Source organism: Rattus norvegicus, chromosome 19, assembly GCF_036323735.1.
Source record: "Rattus norvegicus strain BN/NHsdMcwi chromosome 19, GRCr8, whole genome shotgun sequence".
Taxonomy (NCBI): Eukaryota; Metazoa; Chordata; class Mammalia; order Rodentia; family Muridae; genus Rattus; species Rattus norvegicus.
In genome coordinates, this window is record NC_086037.1 from 66147357 (window position 1) to 66169375 (window position 22019).

Consider the following 22019-nt stretch of genomic DNA (forward strand, 5'->3'; position numbering starts at 1 on the left):
ATGCACACAAACACAGAAACACAAACAGACACACAGATACACAGACACACATGTACACACACACACCCACACACACACACGCACGCGCACACACACACACACACACACACACTCACACACACCTCACGTTTATAATTACGCCAGAGTTGATGTTTCCTTCCTCCCTGCCTTTTCTTTTCTAATTCTGGGGGAGGGGAAAGGAAAGTGCCCCACAGCTCCAGCCAGTCAGTAGGTCCTGGACATAGGAAGCCATTTTCTAGTTTGGGACATATGAGCCCAGGAATTAGTGAGCATTCCAGCTCAATTAGGGAAACAGCTTGCAGTCCCCCTAACTACTGCTGTCTGAAGCACATCAAATGCAGCGCGCTGCTGTCCTATGTCAATGTCAGAGGTGAGGCCAGGCCCCTTGCTCTTGATTTCAGGCATGGCTGGCCTGCCTCACACATGTCCAGGACCACGAGGCTAGAAACAACAGGCCTGTGTCCAAAGCCCCAGGAGCTCTCCCCCTGGCTCCCAGACCTGCCGCCCAACCCCAGGGGACTTGGAGACTAAAGGCTGGCTAAGTGCAGGTAACAAGACAGACAGTTGAAGTCCTACTTCCTTCTGTCTTACTGTTGGGTGCAGACAGGCCACTGCTCAGAGAAGACAGGACTTTGCTTCAGCAAACCAGAGCTCCTTCCAGTGCAGCAGGGCAGATGGAGAGCCCGCTGTACTCAACACCAGTGTCAAGCATGTGACGTGCTTACAAGTCTCCTTCCATGATGGCGATTCTGTGTCACCACCCCACCCCCACTTCCTGACACACTCGGTTCTGGCCAGATATCCGCCATATAGTCAGACGCTCCAAAGACCTCACTTCCACACCAGCCTTATCCGACCTTCCATGGAGGGAAGTCTTTTGATAAAGTATCACTTCCTCCCCCTGGCCACTCCATCTCCACCCAGAAATCCCTGAAGATTATTAACTTCCACTTTTAAAATGCTGATAAAATCCTGGAGACGTTTGAACCCTGTCCAGAGAGGGGAGGGGCAGTGGCGGATTGGGCTGTGCAGCGGAGTGAGGCGAGCATGTGGTCTGTGCCCAGCACCCATCCCTAGGGTTCCGGGGGCTTGGTGGTCCTCTCTCGGCATGTGTTTAGCCTCTGCGCCATGATCTGAGGTCATGCATGGGATTGTTCTGCAGAGCTCCATATGGTGGCCAGCTCTTTTATTCATCTTTCGGGTAAGGGGCTGAACTTTATCAAAGGACAGGATGACTTAGTAGGAATTAAAATGAATCTTCTGGAAAGCCAGCGCTGGACCGTGCGGGGAGAGAAGCAGATTCAAGCATTCAGGCATTTCCCTTCTCTTCAGGAGAGAGAGGGAAGCTGCTGCCTTTGCCAAGAGTAGGCAGGGGCCTGGCTGGCGCCATGGGCAAGGACAGCTGGTTTTGCTTGCACAGAACAGTGTCCTTCTCCTTGGTTCTCTCCTTCCATAGGAGCTGGGTCACAGCATTTCTGACCAGCAGGGAGCATTGACCAAGACCCCCTCCTGCAGTCTATCTCCACCCCCTCACTCCCTGCTCCCTGGGATTGGCTCTGCTGGCCCTGTCTCTACTGACATCCCATATGGAGACCACAGCAGCTATATCATCCCCTCTGGATCCCCTCTTAGCTCTGCCACTGCTCTGAGTTAGCAGCAGTGTCCCCCTTCCCCGCAATAGTTTTCTCTGCGGAAGCAGCCGTGAAGTCTGGTGGACGGTGGGAAGGCGTCCAATTCTAGAATGGAGTCAACCCATGGAGTATAAGGCCTTCACAGCTTAGGAACACAGAGCTGGGGCAACAGACTGCAGTCCTCAATGCCTTTCTTGACAACAGGATCTCAGTAACTTCCCCTGGTGAAGAAGTTCTGAGATCCTCTGTGGCCCGTGACCCTAGACAGGGAGCCTTCTTTGTCCCTCTCAGAGCATGGAATTTGCTGGGGAGTGTCACCAACTCTCATCCTGTCCTACCTTGGACCAGGCTTTGGGACCTCCCAGCCTGCAGATCTCTGAGCCAGGACCCACGAGGCCTCAGGACAGTTGGACAGCATCTCCATGGGGCTTTGAGCATTTGGGTCACATCTTTGGCTCTGAAGGGACACTTGTAAGAGACAGCAGGCTGCAGACTCTAATCACTGAACCAAATGCACGGAAACGGGGAACCAATCAACTCATATTGTGTCTGGGATTCTGTTCCCTCCCCTCCCTTTAAAGATGGAGTCTCAGTATGTAGCCATTGTTGTTCTGGAACCCTCTGGCCTCCAACTCAGAGATGGGTCAAACAGGCCTCCAGTGCTCCTGTTCAGTGCTCAGAAGTGGGAGAATGGAGCCTCCAGCTCTGTTCCCACAGGCTGGGGATCTGCAGTGGTGGGTGGTGACTCTTTTGGCCTCTTGTGTGAGCTGAGAATGACCCTGTAGGTACAGGACCCAGGGAGACATTAACATATGTGGGCACTTCCTCTTGGATGTTTGGGGGGTTTAGGGGACCAAGACTAGCTTCCTGAATGCTATGAAATCCCCTCATAATGGACCCTGGGTTCTGGGAAGGGTCATAGGCACCCCTACCCACACAAACCTTGTGCTGAGTTCCTGTCTTTTCAGAGGAAGCAAGGCAGGCAGACGCTCTGGTTGGAGGTCCCAGGGGTCACACTGTCTGCTTGGTTCTCAGACTCAGCCCAGACAGGGGAGAAAAGGTCAGACACGCCTGGAGCTGAGTCCCCAGTCATGGAGACTGGCCATCCTGTGAGCACAGAGGCTTCTCAAGATGGTTCCAGCCCCGCTTCCGGGAGCTCCTGAGCCATACACTCCACTTCCAGGGCCTTGTTGTCTGATGACAGGAGTGATGGATGGCAAGTCTGATCATCAAAGCACAGCTCAGGCTCAGGGGAAGAACTACAGGCCTTGGGGACCCAGCCCTGTCATCGGTCAGTGTGGCTTGGGGTAGGTGTTGGGGACGGCCCCTAGCCTCGAAGGTTTCTAAAGGAGCAGAATTTGGAGAAGGCCAAGCCTAAAGGCACACCAAGAGTCTCCGGTACCTGCTGCGATATAGAGGACATCATCTTTGAGTCTGTATGTTCACGTGTGTACATGTGTGTGTATGTGTGTCTAAAGTGTGTGTGTTCATGTGTGGACATGTGTGCATGTGTGTATAGGTGTGCATATTCATGTGTGGACAGATGTGTATATGTGTATTATGTGTGTACAGGTGTATGTTCATTCCTGTGTATACAAGTGTGCATGTGTGTGTTCATGTGTGTCCAGGTACCTGTGTCTGTGTTCATATGTGTACAGTTGCCTGTGTGTGTTCATGTGTGTACAGGTTTGTATGTATGTGTTCTTGTGTGTCCAGTTGGTACAGGTGCCTGTGTGTGTGTTCATGTGTGTCTAGGTGCCTGTGTGTATGTTCATGTGTGTCCAGGTGCCTGTGTGTATGTTCATGTATGTAGGTGTCTGTGTCTGTGTTCATATGTGTACAGTTGCCTGTGTGTGTTTATGTGTGTATAGGTGCCTATCTGTTTGTCTTCATGTGTGTACAGGTGCTTGTGTGTGTTCATGTGTGTGCAGGTGCCTGTGTGTGTTCATATATGTACAGTTGCCTGTGTGTGTTCACATGTGTGCAGGTGCCTGTGTGTGTGTGTGTGTGTGTGTGTGTGCATGTGTGTACATGTGTGCACATGGACCTGTATATATGTGGTGGTGTGGTGGCGGCGGCAGAGGCCAACCTTGGCTGTTGTTCGTTAGGAGCTCTACACCTGGGCTGCTAGGCCAGTGAACCCCAGCGACTCTCCTGTCTCTGACTTCTCAGTGCCAACTTCCAGCCTTTTTTTGTAGGTTCTGAGGGTGGAACCAGGGTCTTCATACTTGTAGAGCAAACACACTTCACCTCCTGAGTTTCCTCCCCAGCCTTCTCAAGAACACCATCCTGATGATGACGTTGATGGGGCACCCTGGGAATTTTACCAGCAGCACCATTCTGTCCTGGTGCCCATTGGATGGGTAAAGAAACTTAGGCATACAGAGTCTGAAGTACTTGTTGACAGTCGCTGTGGAAACCCAGAGGACTTGGTGGGATTCACAATGGCTACTCAACCTCAGCCTTGCGCAAGACACAGGGAAGAGATGACTGCCTCCCAAATGTTTGCCAACAGTGACAATGGCTGTCTGTGAACTGCCCACTCTGTCCCTATAGTCTCTCGAAAGCAGTATTGTTGTCTCCCTCCCCAACAAAGAGGTTAAGTGTCTGGCCCAGAGTCACACAGCTAGGAAGTGGAGACGATGAGGCTTGAGATCAGGCCACAGGCCACCTGCTCTGCAAGTAAGTCTGGTGGTCGGTCTCCTGTGACCCGGGGCAGGAAGAGACTAGTGGGATGGGTCGCAGAGAGCCAGAACCAACTACAGGTTTCACCCATCTGGGATCTCTGTTCTTCCTCTGGCCGATCCTCTATCTTTTCTCTACTGGAGAGCTCAGCTTTCTTCCAGCTTTGACTTTCCAAACTGTGGAGAGTTTGAAAATGAAGGTTTAAACCATCGGACCTGTACTAAGCAAACACCATCCACCAGGTGCTGGGCCTTGGAAACACTGCGCCCCCTACAGACCCTTCGTTCTGGGGCAGGATGGTAATTGAGAATAAGCAGACAGCTTCTGATTGGTCTAGACCTGACGCTCTGTTGTGAGGCCTCATTGGCCACTGGGTAGCCAATGGGCTAGCTGCTCTCTGTCAGAGCTCACACAATAGGAGTGAGGGTGGTGGAGCCTCAGCCTGGAATCCAGCTCAGCAGCTTCCTGTGACCCCAAGGTTCAGCTTCCTCTTCCGGGGTCTTGCTTTTTTTTTTTTTTTTTTTTTTTTTAGCTATTTTACATCATTTACTAAATTAGTTTTTGCCTGAAACCCAGGAATTCCACAGCCGACAGACAGAAGAAGAAAGGCACACCTTGGCCGGTTAGAGACTGTGATGCCTTTAGCTCAGCCTATGGGAGATGGCACTTCCCCCAAATGTTGACTAATGCAGTAAGTTCACTCGTAGCTGAACGTAGACGTCTCTTTACGTCAAACAGCACACACATTTTTGGGGGGCTGCCTGACACAGTTCTTTAAAGACGCAGCCACGGTGTACCCTGGTTTTTAAATCACTTGACATCATTGACTGGCATTTGCAAAATACTTTGAGTTTGTGTCTGTGAAGGGGAGGAATGTTCTCTAAACTGCTCTGGCCAGGGAGCGGGAAGTTCCTTGAGTTCGTGTGTGCCTCTGCTGTGACTCTGTTTTGTCCAAAGGAAATGGTTGGCAGGTATTAATATGAGAGAGAAGAAAGGAAAGAATTGGGGGGGGGTGTGAGGAAGGAGGGGGAGACGGAGAAACCGACAGCATGTTTTAATTGTGAGCTGGAAACTTTATAAACACAATTTACACACACACAGCACGTGTAATCATGGCGGTAATTATGATAAATCCGTTGTCAGCCCAGTTTGGAAGTTCTTATGAGGTAGTCGGAAATTAGTTCTCGTGCTACACAATAGCTCAATAAAAACGCAACCCGACCTCAGCCTGTCCCAGATGGAATTCCACGAGCCCAAACTCAGATGTTCACCGTGTCGCACTTCCACACTGCCAAACGGCTTGTCAGGTCAGCGTAAACACGGCTTGAATCCATTAAGTTGCCTTTTTTTTTTTTTTTTTTTTTTTTTTTGCCTGCTAATTAGCTAAAAGTCCAACACTTCAAGCACAGCATCTCAAGAGCTCTGCTTCGGGGCGAGGTACCTGGTTCTAAAGCACAACTGGTGCCTTTTGCGGACTGTGCTGGCCTTGAGGGCTCTCGGCCTTACTCGGAGAGAGGAGGGATGGATCAGAGGGATTCGCGACCTCAGCACAGAGCTGGTCTTTCATATAGCCTCTGGGACTCAGGCTAGACGGGAGCCCCTTGAAGTCACGTCTCCCGGGGTGATGGTGACCGGCAGGAAGTCATGTGTAAGGACAGGCGGTTCCCTCTCATCCACAGAGCCCACGCAGCAGAAGCAGCATTCCGGCAACGTTCTGGCTTCTTCCTCCGAACTCAAGTAGTTTAGTGGCTTTAGAGGCAGGGGACTCAGAAGATGGAGAGAGTCTAAAGCGCCCAGTCTTAAGGACTAGCACATCTGACTCTCGCCTGTGCTAAAAGGGAAAGCAGACAGCTCTGGGGACGGAGTGCACAGAAGCAAAGGAGACTCAGGAGAACTCTGTCTCCTCCTTTGGGTGGTCGTTCTCCCCCTTTCTGCAACCATGTTCCCAATCTCATTCTGAACCTAGAGGGGTCCATAGATCAGGGTACCATGCTCCTGTTCTATTGCTGAAGAACCTGAGGCAAGGGAGACCTTGCCTAATCATGGGTAGCAGTAAGTAGGGTTAGTCCGCTTCTTGGATGCTCAGATCTAGGATGTTCAGACCTGTCCTCTTCCCTTGTGGGTATGTTCTTAAAGAAGCGAAACTGGCAGACCCGGAAGAGTCACTGCCCAGTATTTTTGCCATGACCTCCTAAGCAGTCATTTTATTTGGTTCTGCAGGTGGCAAAGGAAGCAAGGTGACCTCTAGCTTCCCTTTATGACTCTGACCAACAGAAACTCCAGTCTCAGCAGAAAACTACATTTCCCAGCATGCAGAAAACTACATTTCCCAGCATGCAGAAAACTACATTTCCCAGAATCCTCTCTGAGCTAAGAGGTGTGAAAATGGGAAGGAAGTCTGGCAGATATATAGGATGCTGCGTGGCTGGTCTGGAGTGTGCATTAAACGGGAAGGAGCTCATTTCCTCTTCCCATCTCGCTCCAGAAGCTGTGAGCCAGATGAAGGTCACCGAATCCCCACCTTGGAAGCAGAGAAGATGGGGCAGCTGGGAGCCTGGACGATCCCTGACCACCTCTGGGCAGTCACTGGAGGGAGAATGAAGTCCTGTTTTCCGGGGACACTGTTACCTCCTGTCTCTTGGTTACAGTATGTACCACGCCAGCTATGCCCAGGTCCTCAGGTGTGCACAAGTGTGCATGCATGCGATCACAGGATCGGACGACACAGCACATGTACTCTCCACATGAATCTTATGCACATTCTTGTGTGTGGCTACACATGCCGTCCGTGGGCAGACCCAGATCAGCTCAGATGTCTCAGGAGCAAAACCTCTGAGGCTGCGATCCACAGCGATGCTTCCTCCTTCGAGCTGCTCTCTCCGGCGTTTGGGGCAGAGGTACCCAGAAGAACTGACACTGTGCTCAATTGGCGTGGTTGTCTAGGGTGGCTGGGCTCTCCTCCAGCTCAGGTGCTGGAGCCTGTAGGTGGTTTTAAGATGCAGGAAGGTGAAGGGTTAACCCTCTCAGCTGTAAGTCTAACAGTTCTGGAAAGCCACCTCTGCACAGTCTGCTTAATGGACCTAGGACAAGTCCCCAATTGAAAGGGGGACATGTCAGCCCCATATCTTCTGTCCACTACCCCAGGCCAGTCATTCCTTAACATGCACTTGCGAGTACACACACACACACACACACACACACACACACACACACAAACACACACGCTTTGGTCCTTTGTTAAAGGGATGACCTCCTGATAACCTGTTGACCCAGGGGACCCAGCACAGGGCTGGATGGGTCTTCAGGGTTGGCTGTGGTTCAGGGGACCCAGGACAGGGCTGAATGGGTCTCTAGGATTGGCGGTGGGTCCAGTGGTGTGCTAGGAGTGGGCTCTGACCTGTTAGGTGGTTAGAGGCTCTGACTGCTAACAAAGTAGAACCTTTCATTCACAGCTCTGGAATGGGCTGTGCCAGGAATGTGCCTTTGTGAGTGGAATGTCTCTTACCAGTAATTCTGGGTACCCAGAAGGTCCCTGAGACCCTGAGAAGGTCCCTCCTCTACAGCACACGAGAAGAGGCTCTTCATTGTCATTCACGCCTCCAGTTGTGTGGCAGCCACCTCGGGATCTTTAAACTTACGTGAACAAAGACAATACATCGTGACATTTAAACTTAAATTACAGTCCTCTTTCTGGATATTGGCTCCCGGACCTAACTCTCATGTCAAGAGCTGTGGATGTTTGAGCCCTTTACAAGGGCTTCAGCTTCAGTAACAGGGAAAGGCTGTCAGGTCTTCCTAGGGCATGGTTGGGGCTGGCCCCTTCTTTGAGGGCAGTAGTGTAGAGAAAGCAAGCAGTGGCGGTACACACCCTTTAAGCTCAGCACTCAGGAGGCAGAGGCAGGCAGAACTCTGTTGAGTTCTAGACCAGCCTGGTCTACAAAGTGACTTCCACTACAGCCAGGGCTACACAGGGAAACTTTGTCTTGAAAAAAAGAAAAAAGAACAGAAAAGAAGACAGGGCGCGACAGTTGTCAATGGAGCACGTGGCCTGGAAGCCTCTCGCTCCACTGCCTCTCTTTTGCAGGAGTAGCCTTGAACGCCCCCGTGGGTTTTAGCTGCAACAAGGAGTGTGTCAATTTTTCTCCCTCTCACTTGAGATGTCCCCCTTCTCTACCTTCTCAACAGGCAAGCACTGAGACAGATGCATCCTCCAAGAAGTAAGTTACTGCATAGCACCAAGGCAGGGGCAAGCAGGGAGCTGTGAGCAGAAGGCAGCTCTCTCCAAGGCCACAGTGGGCTCTGAGGGAACTTTCTAATTTCAACTAGAAAATACATGTGTTGCTAAGCAGTTGACCTGATGGCTCTGTCTACTGGAACCCATTTAAGATATACATACATACCTACACACACATACATACATGCACACATACATATTCTTACATACGTATTTATGCATATATATAATACATAGTACATGTTCATACATACATATACACACATACTCATGCATACTAATATATACATATTTATACATATATCTACATTCACACATGTATGCATACATATACATACATATTTATGCATGCATACACATGTATACATATTTACACACACATATACATGCACGCATACACACATGCATATACATATTTATGCATATATATAACACATGCCTGTTCATACACACATACATACTCATGCATACATATACATACATGTTTATATGTATATATATTCTCACATACATGCATACATATACATACACATATGCATAACATAAATACATATTAATACATACATATATATTTATACATACACTCATACATACATATTCACACATACATATACATATTTATACACACATGTGCATTTATATACATATATATGTACATATTTGAATATGAGACACTGGGTTTATTTAGAGTTGAAACAAAACTCAGTAAATATTATTATACTCTCTTTTTACCGGGCCACAAATAAAACCTAACGAGCTGGATGTTGAGATAGCCCTCTGATTTCCCCCCTCAGTAGACAAGTAAGATAAAAGACAAAGAGTTTCTTATTTGGGGTTCATAAAACATTCCGCGTTTATGGGTTCATTTTTCTGAAATGCAGATCAAAGCCAGGCTGTGAAACTTTACTGTCCCACTGCTGGTGGGACTGTTGACTCAGTGAATACTTCAAAAAATCCTTCCCACAAGCCCCTCTGACCACCTCACTGGAAAAGAGGGGGGGACAGACATTCGAATCTGAAATACCCAGGAGCAAGATTGACAGCTCAGAGCGGGGGGAGTTAAAACAACATTTTTCTGGGCCGCAATTAAAAGAATTAACCTTATGCATGGTGAGCCTCCCTCCCCCAGAAACCCCCTTCCTATGCTGATTTTTTGTGTCCTGCCTGCGACTTGGGTCCTTAATGGTCCCTTGCTCTCTGTTCCCTACCCACCCACACTCCCTCGATGGCTTCATGGTCTTTGTTTATATTAATTCCCCAAGAACTAAGTTTCATTTCATTTTATTTGGGAGGGAAACCCAGCAGAGAGGGGTTCAGGAGACCCGCATGCTTCCATAATTGCCTGGGGTTATGCGTGTATTTCAGGCTGACAGCTAAGATAAAAAGCCCCTTGTGGGCCCATGTGGGGAGTCATTTTTCAATGCTGTGTGTGGGAAATTGAGCGTGGATGGTAACGGGGAGGCTGGGGAGAGCGGGGCGGTGGGGGCTGCAGGGAGAGGCCCCCACAGTCGTGTTCAGTCATCCTGGGTTTCCTCCTCGGGCTGCGCCAGGCTGGAAACGCAGGGATGGAGGAGGCCTGGCCGCTGTTTATTTCCAATTTTGTGTTTTGAAAATTGCTCTAATTTTCTTTTTCCACCCACTTGGATAATTCTCGTGTTCAGTGGTGGTGGGAACCAACCCAGGCCGGGCTACTACAAGCTGTTCCCACAACAACCCTGGCCATCGCCAAAGCCACACCAGGGATGCGTCATGAGGAAAGCCAGCGGCTCCAGGGACATGCTGGGTTCTTCCTTGCTCTGTGGATGGGGAGTCTGCTCTGCATAAACATCTCAACGTCTTGCCTCTATTTTCCCCATCTGTGTAATAGGCTCATTCTTTCCGGCCCCTTCTTACAGCTCTAAGATTCTCTGCAAGAAATCGCAGTATGGGATGGCTCTCTTGCGACCTCCATCGACTTCCTCCCAGAGGACAAAGGCCGTGTGATCTGGCATCTAAACTCCTCCCGCTCTGCAGAGCTGGTCCCAGATGGCTTTTAGTTTGGGGAAAATTACAGGAAGTGCTCAGAGCAGTGGTTCTCAAACATTGTGGTCCCAGGCAGTGTCCCTTTAATAGTTTTTAAGATTATCAAGGACTGAAGAGGAGACAGCTCAGGCAGTAAAGTGCTCGCCTGGAGACCAGGGAGTCCCGAGTTTGATCCCAGAGCCCATATAAAAAGCTGGGTGTGGTGACATAGGCTCTCCCGGCACTGCAAAAATGGACACCCGAACTTTTCCTGGGGTTTCAAGGCCAGACGGCCTAGGCTGACAGCAGGTTCCCAGATCAGTGAGAGACCTTGTCTCATGGAGCAAAGTGGACAGTGGCTGAGGAATGACAATGGAAGTTGACCTCTGACCTCCACATAGAGGCACACACAGGAACATGTTCATACAGAGACATGTGTACGCAGACACATGTGAACACCAGGACATGTGCACTGAGGAGCGTGTGTACATACAGGGGCATGTGTACACAGTGACCCATACACATAGGAACATGTATGCACAGGGACTCGTATACTCAGAGACATGTGTATACACAGGGATATATGTGCACACAGGGAATGTGCACACAGGCACATGTGTGCACACAGGGACATATGTGCACAGTGGCACATGAACATAGGGATATGTATACACATAGTGACATGTATATACACAAGGACATGTGTACACACAAGGGATATGTGTTCACACAGGAACATGTATACACACAGGGACATGTGCATACAGGAGCATGTGTACACAGGGACATATGTGAACACAGTGACACATGAACACAGGGACATGTGTACACACAGGGATATACAGAGAGATTGTTAAGAACCCCTAAAGATCTTTAGCCTAAGAGGGTTACACACACTGAACCTTCTAGAACAAGTATTATTTAATTTAAAACAACGCCAAATGCTTGGCACAAATAACACCTCTTAAAGCATAAACATGATGGGTTTTGATGGAACCAAGCAGGGAAGCTCAAGGGTCAGCGTTGGCCATTGGGGAAGTCCTGCACAGGTGGCAGGGGAGATGGCTCACTGCTTAAGAACTGGAGTTTGAATAATGTTCTGAAACAAGCAAAAAAAAATGGAGAAAAGTATTTCTTCACCTTACAGCTCACTTCTGTGTTTGGTGACACAAATGACAGCTTGGGTTTTATGCTATGACGTCAAGCTATGACTGCAGAATTTGACTGAGAGCCACCACTCTGAAACCCAACATGTGGTACCTCTCTCCCTCCCTCCCTCCATCCCCCTCCCTCTCCCCTCCCCTCCCCCTGTCCCCCTCTCCCCCATGTATGTGTGACATGTGCCTGTGTGAGTTTGCCCATCTCTGTGTGTCTCTGTCTGTGCCCAAAGGTAACACTGAGAGTCTTCCTCTGTGGATCCCACTTCTGCCTCCAGCGCAGTCACATGACAGGAGGGAAGCCACACCCACCCTGCCTTTACTGAGTTCTGGCATCCAAACTTAGGTCTTACCATCATCCCAGCCCATGGGGCAATTTCCTAGCGGCCAGGACTGAAGCCTGAAATCGCTGCCCTGAGTTTCTCTACTTGGTCACCTAAGTAGAGTGGGGGTCCCAGCAGCAAATGGTTTGCTAAGTCAGTGCTAGTCGTCAGGCAAATATCAGGTCCTGGGCTCTTGGCCCCAGAGGACTCTCACATGTCTGATGGCACGGTATGTTAAGAATTATGTTAACTAAATTAAGCTCTTCCCAGCAAAAACTCCAGCAACTGGTTTTTGTCATTTTTTAACTCTTATTTTTATTTTAAAGTGTGTGTGTACGTGTGCATGTATATGCAGATCTCTGTACAGTGCACAAAGAAGCCAGAGGAGGGCATTGGATGCCTTGGCGCTCGAGGCAGCTGTGAGCATGTGGGACCCCGGTGAAGGAGAGCCTTATCCAGGAGACAGGACTGCAAGTTCCAGCCCTTCCCTTGAGTGAAGAAAGTGGGTTCTGGAGAACAGGGTGGAACATCCTGAGCTCATGCGTGTCGAGTGACTTCACATCCTGCATTCACGTGTGCTGGGTGATTTCATGTCCTGAGCTCATGTGTGTCTAGTGAATTCATGGTATGAGTTCATGTGTGTTGGGTGGACTTCATTCATGTCCTGAGCTCATGTGTGTCCAGTGAGTTCATGACATGAGTTGATGTGTGCTGTATGATTTCACATCACGAGTTCATGTTGGTGCATATTTTCATGCCCTGAGCTCATGTGTGCTGTATGATTTCATGTCCTGGGATCATGTGTGCTGTGTGATTTCACGTCCTAAGCTCATGTGTGCTGTGTGAGTTCATGTCCTGAGGTCTTGTGTGTGGGTGGACTTCATGTCCTGAGCTCGTGTGTGCTGGGTGACATCACGTCCTAAGCTCATGTGTGGCAGGCGATTTCATTCAGCTACTTCTATTCCTTTCTGCTCTTCTTTCTTTTGCAGGGCTGGGGATCAAACCCAGGGCCTTGGGTGTGCACAGCAAGCACAGTGTCATTGGCCCCAGTACAGGGCATTTCTCTCTAGCCCCCACCTCCAATCTCTCCCTCTCCACCCACAGGATTTCTCTGTGTAGCCCTGGCTGTCCTGAAGCTTGCCCTGCAGACCAGGCTGGCCTCAGACTCAGAGATCCACCAGCCTCTGCCTCCCGAGTGCTGGGAATAATGGCGTGTGCCACCACCACCCAGCTTGTATTTTATACCACATGTCTTTCTGTTTGCTTCCGGAAGAAGTTCTGTGGGATTTGACTGTTGGGTGAGAGAGTTCCCATCGGTAGAGACACAGTCCTTAGGGCCTGCTGTCTGAGTTACTTTTCTATTGCTGTGACCAAAGTAACTCAGAGAAGAATGGATTCACTGGGGCTTGCCGTTTTTCCTGAGTGTGTGTCCGTGACTAGGATGGTGGCGGCTGAGAGCTCACATGTGATCCACAGGCAGGAGGAAGAGACAGCTCACTGGGAATGGTGTGGGCTTTTGAAGGCTCCAAGCCTATCGCCAGTGACAAATCTCCTTCAACAAAGCCATATTTCCCAATCCTTCCCAAATTGTTCCACCAACTGGGTATCAATATTCAAATATATGAGCCTGTGGGGCCATTCTCATTCAAATGCCACGGGGCCCCCCTCCAGGTCCAGACACTGCCAGTGCATTTTCTCCTGCTCCTTTAGTGGATTGCCAGGTCCCTGTTGATGGTCAGAAGTTGCACATGAGATCTATAGATAGACACATAGCTAGTGTCCTGGCTGGTTTTGTGTGTCAACTTGACACAAGCTGGAGTTATCACAGAGAAAGGAGTCTCCCTTGAGGAAATGCCTCCATGAGGCAGCTGTAAGGCATTTTCTTAACTAGTGATCAGGCAGGGAGGACCCAACCCATTATGGTGGTGCTATCTCTGGGCTGGTGGTCCTGGGTTCTATAAGAGAGCAAGCTGAGCAAGCCAGGGGAAGCAAGCCAGTAAGTAACAACCCTCCATGGCCTCTGCCTCAGCTCCTGCTTCCTGACCTGCTTGAGTTCCAGTCCTGACTTCCTTTGGTGATGAACAGCAATGTGGAAGTGTAAGCTGAATGAACCCTTTCCTCCCCAACTTGCTTCTTGGTTGTGATGTTTGTGCAGGAATAGAAACCCTGACTGAGACACATTGGTACCAGCATAGTGGGATATTCCTGTGACAACCTGACCATGTTTTGGGGAGGGGACTGCGGAAGGACTTTGGAACTTTGAGCTAGAAGAGCCATTGGTTGTTAAGAGTTCTGTGGGATGTTCTGTAGGAGCTTGCGAGATAATGTTGAGAACAGTGCAGAAGATGGAGGCCTGGCTTGTGAAATTTCAGAGGGAAGATTAAAGACTTTTATCAGGGCCGTTGCTGTTTGATTGTGAAGATTCTGTGGTGCTGGCTAGCTGGGGCTGAAGAATCAGCTGTGATTAACAAGATCCCAGAACTGCCAAAGCAAAACCTTTGCGTTACTGGGACGATTGATGCTGGTCAGCTGGAGCTAAGAAATTAGCGGTGATTAAGAAGAGACCAGCATCACTGAGGTGAAATCTGGGAAGTGTTTTCTGAGAGCACAAAGAGCCTGTGTTCCAGAGATAGCCAAGGTTGTACCCTGTGCTGTGGCTGGACTTGGTCATGTGTGAGAGTCACCCAGGTGGTACTGGTTTTGAAGGCATGAAGGGGTCATGAAGAGCAGCTGAGGCTGTGCACTGCGAGAGGCCATGGAAGGCCACTGGTGAAGGTGCAGCCTCAGTTGTAGTTGATGGCCCAGGTCTGAAGGGGTCATGCAAAGGAGTTGAGAAGAGAGCCTGTGAGAGGCTAGTGGTGAAGCCTAGCTGCAGGGGAAGGCAGCAGCGTTTTGGAGACGCCAGTCCCATGAGATGACCACCAAGAGCAGCAGCAGCAGTGGAGAACAGGCATCTGGAGCCTAGAAGACAAGGTGTGTGCTCCAAAGGGCAGAGCTGGAGAAGTGACCTGAGCCCTTGGAGGAGCCTAAAAGACCATGAGTGGATCCCAGACATCAGATGATTAGAGTTTAATTTTGTTTTTGATTGTGACTGTGCCCTGATATTTTTCCCTCTTGGAAGGAAATATTTTAGTGGAGTCCACAGTTAAGAGACTTTGAACTTCAAAAAGATTTTGAATTTTAAAAGATATTGGGTATTTTTAAAGGGATTGAACTTTTAGTATGTAAATACTGCAGGACTCTTAAAGTTATTTAGATCTTGGGGATGAATTAGAAAGTAAGGCTTAATAGTGATGTGTTTGTGTGTCAAGTTGACAAGGGGTCAGTTGTGCTGGCTGGTTTTGTGTGTTAACTTGCCACAAGCCAGAGTTATCACAGAGAAAGGAGCCTCCCTTGAGCAAATGCCTCCATGAGACCCAGCTGTAAGGTATTTTCTCAACTAGTGATCAAGAGGGGAGGGTCCAGCCCCCCTGTGGATGGTATGGTCCCTGGGCTGGTGGTCCTGGGTTCGATAAGAAAGCAAGCTGAGCAAGCCAGGGGGAGCAAGCCAGTAAGTAACATCCCTCCATGGCTTCTGCCTCAGCTCCTGCCTCCTGACCTGCTTGAGTTCCAGTCCTGACTTCCTTTGGTGATGAACAGCAATGTGGAAGTGTAAGCTGAATAAACCCTTTCCTCCCCAACTTGCTTCTTGGTTGTGATGTTTGTGCAAGAATAGAAACCCTGACTAAGACAGACAGACAGACAGACAGACAGACAGACACATAGATACCTAGACAAACAGACAGATAGACAGACAGTGATCCAGTGGGTTCACTCTTTTGCCTTTCATTCAGTCCAGTTCCCAGCCTCTATGACAGCAGCACCCACATTTAGGGCGATGCCCTGTGAAAATACCCTCACAGCTACACCCACGCTTGTGCCTCACTAATCTCAGCCTTCCTGATGCTTCAATCCTCTCGTACAGCTCACATCACGGCGACCCCCACTCATAAAATTATTTCCACTGCTACTTCATAGCTGCCATTTTGCTACTGTTACAAAACATAATGTAAATATCTGATACACGGGATATCTGATATGAAACTCTGTGTAGGGGCTGGTCATCCCCAGAGGGGTCGTGCCCTGCAGGTTGAGAATCACTGTTCTGTTATTCTCAGTCTAATCAAGGTGACAGCCAGGATTAACCATGGCAAACAGAGTCCCTGGGAGGGCAGGCAGGGTCCCTCATGACTCTTGACCTTTGTGTGGGGGCTGCACATGCCTCTCCCTTGCAGGAGACTTCTCAGCAACATTCGCTGACCCCCATAATGGAGTCTGTTCTGTCCCTATCTTCCTGACAAATGCTCAACCCTAGCTTTTAGCATATCTGCACAGGTGGCTTTAGAACCAGACTGTATGTCACATGTTGTCCCCACCTCCAACCCCTGTCCTTGTCTCTCTTAAGAAGGGCGTCGAGCTGCAGGTCCAGCCTGTCCACACACTGGCCTGTGTCTCCTCATCATAATCTGCACAGGAGACAACCCGATAGAACAGCTGTCATCCAGATCATTAGCAAGGGGTGATGTTTTCCACTGTGAAATTGTGGCGAGGTAGAGACAGGTGGGCATGACAGTTGTGACCACAGCAAGAGTGACCTCTTTTTTCCTGGAAGCTTCACGGGGCTTGGGGGGACAGAACTTTACTGACTCCACTCTTCATGTATGGGGAGCCACTTCAGCTTGCTTGCACAGCACTGTGAGCCCCTCTGGGACATGGAGGAGCCTGACCTGGAGCTCCGAGAATCTACTGTGAATTCACTGAACCACAGTCTCTTCTGCTGCAGCCAGGAGAGGACCTGTTGTCCCCGAGGACTTTGTGCTTCTCTACTTCCTGGCTTTTACCTCAGAGAAGCCCAGCAGGACAAGGAGCAACGCCAGGAATCTCTGGGGTGAACGAGGCTCTGACTCTCGCTTGCACACTTGCACACATCTGTCATCAAACGCAATCACTCGGCAGAGCGGAGGAAGCCAGCGTCTCACACCTGATGTGCACGTGACACGGACTTCATGTTGTGGTGTGGGGCTGAGTGAAGGAGTGTGAATGTGCTCTGGTGTGAGTGTGGGCGTGCGAGAGCGTGAGTGTGGCTGTCTGTGAGTTTGTGAGTGTGGGTGTTGGGCTGCACTGTCCTTGGAAAGGCACAGACAGGAGGATCCAGGGCTCACTGGGCAGCCGGTCTAGCAGAATTGATGTGCTTCCGGTTAAATGAGATCATCTCATAAAGGGTAGAGAAAGAATAAAGGAGTCAGATAGACGGACAGACACAAACACACACCACAGTATGTCAGTCACGCCCCCCCCACATAGACACACACACAAATCACAGTCAGTCAGACACACATATGCACACACACAGTCCATAGTCAGTCACACATACACACACACCCCAACACACCATAGTCAGACACACATACACATATACACACACCACAGTCAGTCAGACACACATACACACTACCCCACAGTCAGTCAGTCAGACACACACATACACACACACTTACACACCCCAACATACCATAGTCAGTCATACACAAACCACAGTCAGACACATAAACACACACACACTCCCACAGTCAGCCAGCCAGTCACATACACACCACAGTCAGTCAGACACATAAACACACACACATACCCCACAATCAGTCACACACACACACACCCCACAGTCAGCCAGACACACAAACACACACACACACACACACACACACACCACAAGTTATTGTTACTTTGCACTGACTCCTGTCTCCACAGCATAGGAAGCTCTCACCAGTGCCTCACCCTTACAACCTCCTGAGAGACCTTAGAACGTCCACTGGGGCTTAATGCATACAGGACACACCTTGGAGCAGATGGAGGGTTCAGGCCAAGCTGTGCTCTAAGCAACCCACCGCAGATTCACGGATCTCAAAAATTCTTTGAAAGAAACACTAAGTACAGTGAGTGAACAATTTTATCTCCCCCACCCTCCACCCCGTGCCACTGCATCAGAGCATCATGGGAAGAGCTGTGGAACGAGATTTCAACACCAGAGGCCAGTGAAGCCCATATTCACAAATAACTTATCCCAAAGGAGACGAAGGCTGTGGCTCAGACCTCGGTCTGCGGTGGCCTGGCCTGTGTGGTTGGGGGGGTCTGGCTACAAACTCAGTTTGGTGAAGAGCAGGGCAGCAGCTGGCATGGGACAGAGAGGCTGGGCCCACTCTATGACCCCCAGAAGCTGACCAGCCACTTCTATAGCTAATGACTTGGTCCGAATGAAACAACCAGAACTTAGCCAGAGTGCCATAGCCTGAGAGCCAGGCAGGGACAATTTAGTGGGGCTGGCAATGTTCCTCACTGGGATGGCTGTGTTTGGTTAACACAAGCTAGAGTCACCTGGGAAGAAAGAAACTCAATAAGAAAACTTGTCCATCTGGTCTGCATGTAGGCAAAACCGTGCGGCATTTTCTTGATTAACGATTGATGTGGGAGGGCCCGGCGCAGTGTGGTGGCATGAGAGAAAGCTAGCAAGCAGTGATCCTCCACGGCTTCTGCATCAGCTTCCCTCCACGATAGACTATAAACTGTATGGTGAAGTAAGTCCTCTCCTCCCAGCGTTGCTTTTGGTCACTGAGGTGGTTTGAATGAGAACGGTCCCCATAGTCTCATGTATTTAAATGCTTGGTCCCAGGTTGGTGGAACTGCTTGGGAAGGACTAAGAGGTGTGGCCTCACTGGAGGAGGTGTGTCACTGGGAGAGGGCCTTGAGGTTTCAAAGGCCCACACCAGGCCCAGCGTGCTCTCTCTCTGCCCCGGGCTTGCGGATAAGGGTGTAAGACCTCAGCTACTGCTCCAGAGATATACCTGCCTGCTGCCGTGCTCCCCACCATGATGGTCATACACTCACCCTCTGAAACTGTAAAGCCCCCAGTAAACTTTCTTTTGTAAGCTGCCCTGGTCACGGTGTCTTTTCTCAGTGATAGACAGGTAACTAAGACAGTCATGGTGTTAGTCTCAGTAAAACAACCCAGGAGACCCTGGGACTCTGTCCCTCCTCAGCTGACTGACTTGTCCTCGCTGGAATTGGGAGACATTCTGTCTTGGCAGCCTCGGGCAGGCTACCTCAAATCCTATGTGTCTCCTCCTTGCCGATCGGGATCCGAGAGACTTTCCAAGCTAAGTCCCATCTCCGTTCACAGCCCCAAGCTGGGATGTACGTAGAGGCCCCGCTTTTGAGGTGACTTTTCTACCTTGTTTACTTGGGAAAAACACAGAACTCACGAAAATCCTGAACCAAGGCCAGGCAGTCACTCTCTGGCGGGCACTCCAGCCCATTTCCTGTCGCACACTGGTTTCCCGGCCAGGACCATGTGGGAAAACCAGGAGGGGGACTCACACCCACGCCCCCACCCCATGCTGTGACCTCAGTTCCATGGCAAGAAGAAGCACCGAAGCCACTCTGACCTCTGTTTTGGACACTGCCAGCTGCTCCCTGGCTGGCCTGGTCTCTGAATTTTGGCAGAGTGGCCTGGCAGGCGCCAGGTTTGGGCAGAACACAAAAGTCCTGGGGAAAGTGCAGGAAGGGACAGAAGCCAGGCCGGCCTGTGTTGTGTCTCAGAGCAGGGGCCCTTGAAGGCCCAGGGCCGGAAGTGCAGGGCTGACTCAGCAGGCAGGACCCGGCTCCTGAGTCACCACCACACAGACCCACCTTGGCTGGAGTAGAGGAAGCCACAGAGGGCGAGGGCAGGGTTAATGAGAGAACAGGAAGTGGTTAAGGATTGCTGGGGAGGAAACACTCCCAAACCCAGTGCACTTTGGGGGGAAGATGCCCTGGAGGGCGGTGGAGTACACCCAGCACTGTCCAATCACATCCAATAGTCAGGAGGCCCTCGCAGTGTCTGTCCCAGGCCCTCCATCCTTTCAGCAAGCAAACTCTGATGCAGCCTCTAGTGCTGCGGCATTCAGGTGTTCTGGCTATGAGGTTTTCCAAAATGCTCATACCAGCAGGCACATGGCTGTTATGCTAGACCAGCTGGCACAGGAGGCCCAGGAGCAAACAGCATTGCCTCTCCTTGTACCAATACTGTGGAGGGAATGCTTCCTGCAGCTCTACTCAGGAGATTACCAGAATGTCCACGCCTATATGTGGTTGAATGCATTGAACCCATACAATGGAGTACTAGATAGCTGTCAACAAGGAATGAGGAAGCTTTGTATGAACGTCCGCACAGTGATTCCCAGGGTTCAATGAGTGAACTGTCAAGGAAGAAAAAAATGTAAGTTCAGAATGGAATGTGTACTGTGCCTTATCTCATGTGTTCTCATGTGTGTGTGTGTGTGTGTGTGTGTGTGTGTGTGTGTGTGTGTGTGTGTGTGTGCTTATGTATGTAATTTTATTAAATTTATTTAATAGTATTTTCCTAAAAGGAAATACAGGAAGTATAAACAAGAAACCATTAGGGAAGCTGCATTTATACCAGGAGGCTCATAACATCCTACAACTCCAGCTTCGGGAGATCTAATGCTTCCTTCTGATCTCCATGAACAACATAGTCAGGAGGTGCACATACACAGAGACACATGTAATTAAACATACTAATAGTAATAAATCATTAAAAAACTTAGGCCCACCAGGGTTGGGGAGACGTTGTTGGGATGAACCCATTCTGCCATACGGCTCTCAGGGGGACTAGTTGCCACACTAGGTTTTGGCTCAGGGATTTTTGGGTCCCACTGTGTGCATATCTGGGGTATTTCCACTGTGTGTGTCTTGCTTGGGAGGGAAACCTCATCAGAGAGCGATTTGTGAGAGTCTGGTCTGGTGGCTGAGATGCTGGGGTAGAGGTGAGAACCAGTCTTCTGGGGTAACCCATGCTGTGCCAAGTTCCCAGCATTCAAACTTCAGGGTGTTGGAAAGAACAATAAACTGTCGGGGTGACCCCTAGATCCTCGTAGCAGTGTGTACCCCACTTTTCAGGAAGCCCTGGTAGCTGGCCATGATCTTCATCACTTACCATGACCCCTCCCCCCCAAACAATCCAGCTCTCTGCCTTGTGTTCTCATACACGCAGACCCTCCCTTGGGGCAGGCGCTGGCTGGGGACAGGAAGAAAGCTAGCAGCAGATAAGCCATGGGAGATGGCTGGCGTGTCCCAGGCAGCCCGGCTTTCATGAGAACACACTCCATGGAAGTCTGCTCGAGTCTCCCCGTGGGGCAGGACTCCCACCCAGCATCTGCTCTGGTGTTCATCCAGCCCCAATGGCCTCTGGAACTCGGGCCTGCAGCCACGTTCAGCCAGGGCTCCGAGCCTCAGGTACCATGTACAGCCAGGGCTCTGTACCTCTGGTTCTGTGTACAGCCAGGGCTCCGAGCCTCCGGTTCCGTGCTCATTCTCGAGGCTGGTTCTGATCTCTCAGCCCTGGGCACATGGGCTATGACTTCCCTCTCTGAGTCACTTCTCAATTGTTGTGATACATCACAGTGACTAAGGCAGCTTAGAGAAGAAAGGGCTTCTTTCTTCCAGAAGGAAGAGAGTGCATCACCATCTTGGCCAGCTGCACAGCAAGTGACCGGCAGGCAACGTGCTGGGGCAGCAGATGAGAGCTCTCATCTGGATCCACAGACAAGAAGTGGAAGGAGCACCCTGGGAATGGCCTGAGTGCTTTGATAACCCAAAGATTATCCTCTGTCACATGCCTCCTCTAACAGGCCACACCTCTTAATCCTTCCCGAACAGTTCCACCAACCAGGAACCAAGTATTCAAACATAGGAGCCTGTGAGAGTGACTTTCACTCAAAACACCACACCCCTCCCCATAGAAATTTGAGGGGAGGAACCTTGTGTCTGTTCTCCTGGTTCCATGGCTTTCAAGCTGTGTTTCCTCGGGCAAATTACTTTCCCTCTCTGGGCTCCTGATAGTAAAATGGAAGTGTTAATTAGCACCCAGAGCTGT

The 22019-nt window shown here is 50.1% G+C and overlaps 1 long non-coding RNA gene across 1 annotated transcript; it reads left to right on the top strand.

Moving 5' to 3' along the window:
• Window positions 1-4836: 4836 nt before the first annotated feature.
• On the top strand, window positions 4837-6672 carry LOC134483655 (uncharacterized). The gene is made up of 2 exons (XR_010060500.1): window positions 4837-5028; window positions 6558-6672. It is a non-coding gene; the product is annotated as an uncharacterized LOC134483655 (long non-coding RNA).
• The last annotated feature ends 15347 nt before the right edge of the window (window positions 6673-22019 follow it).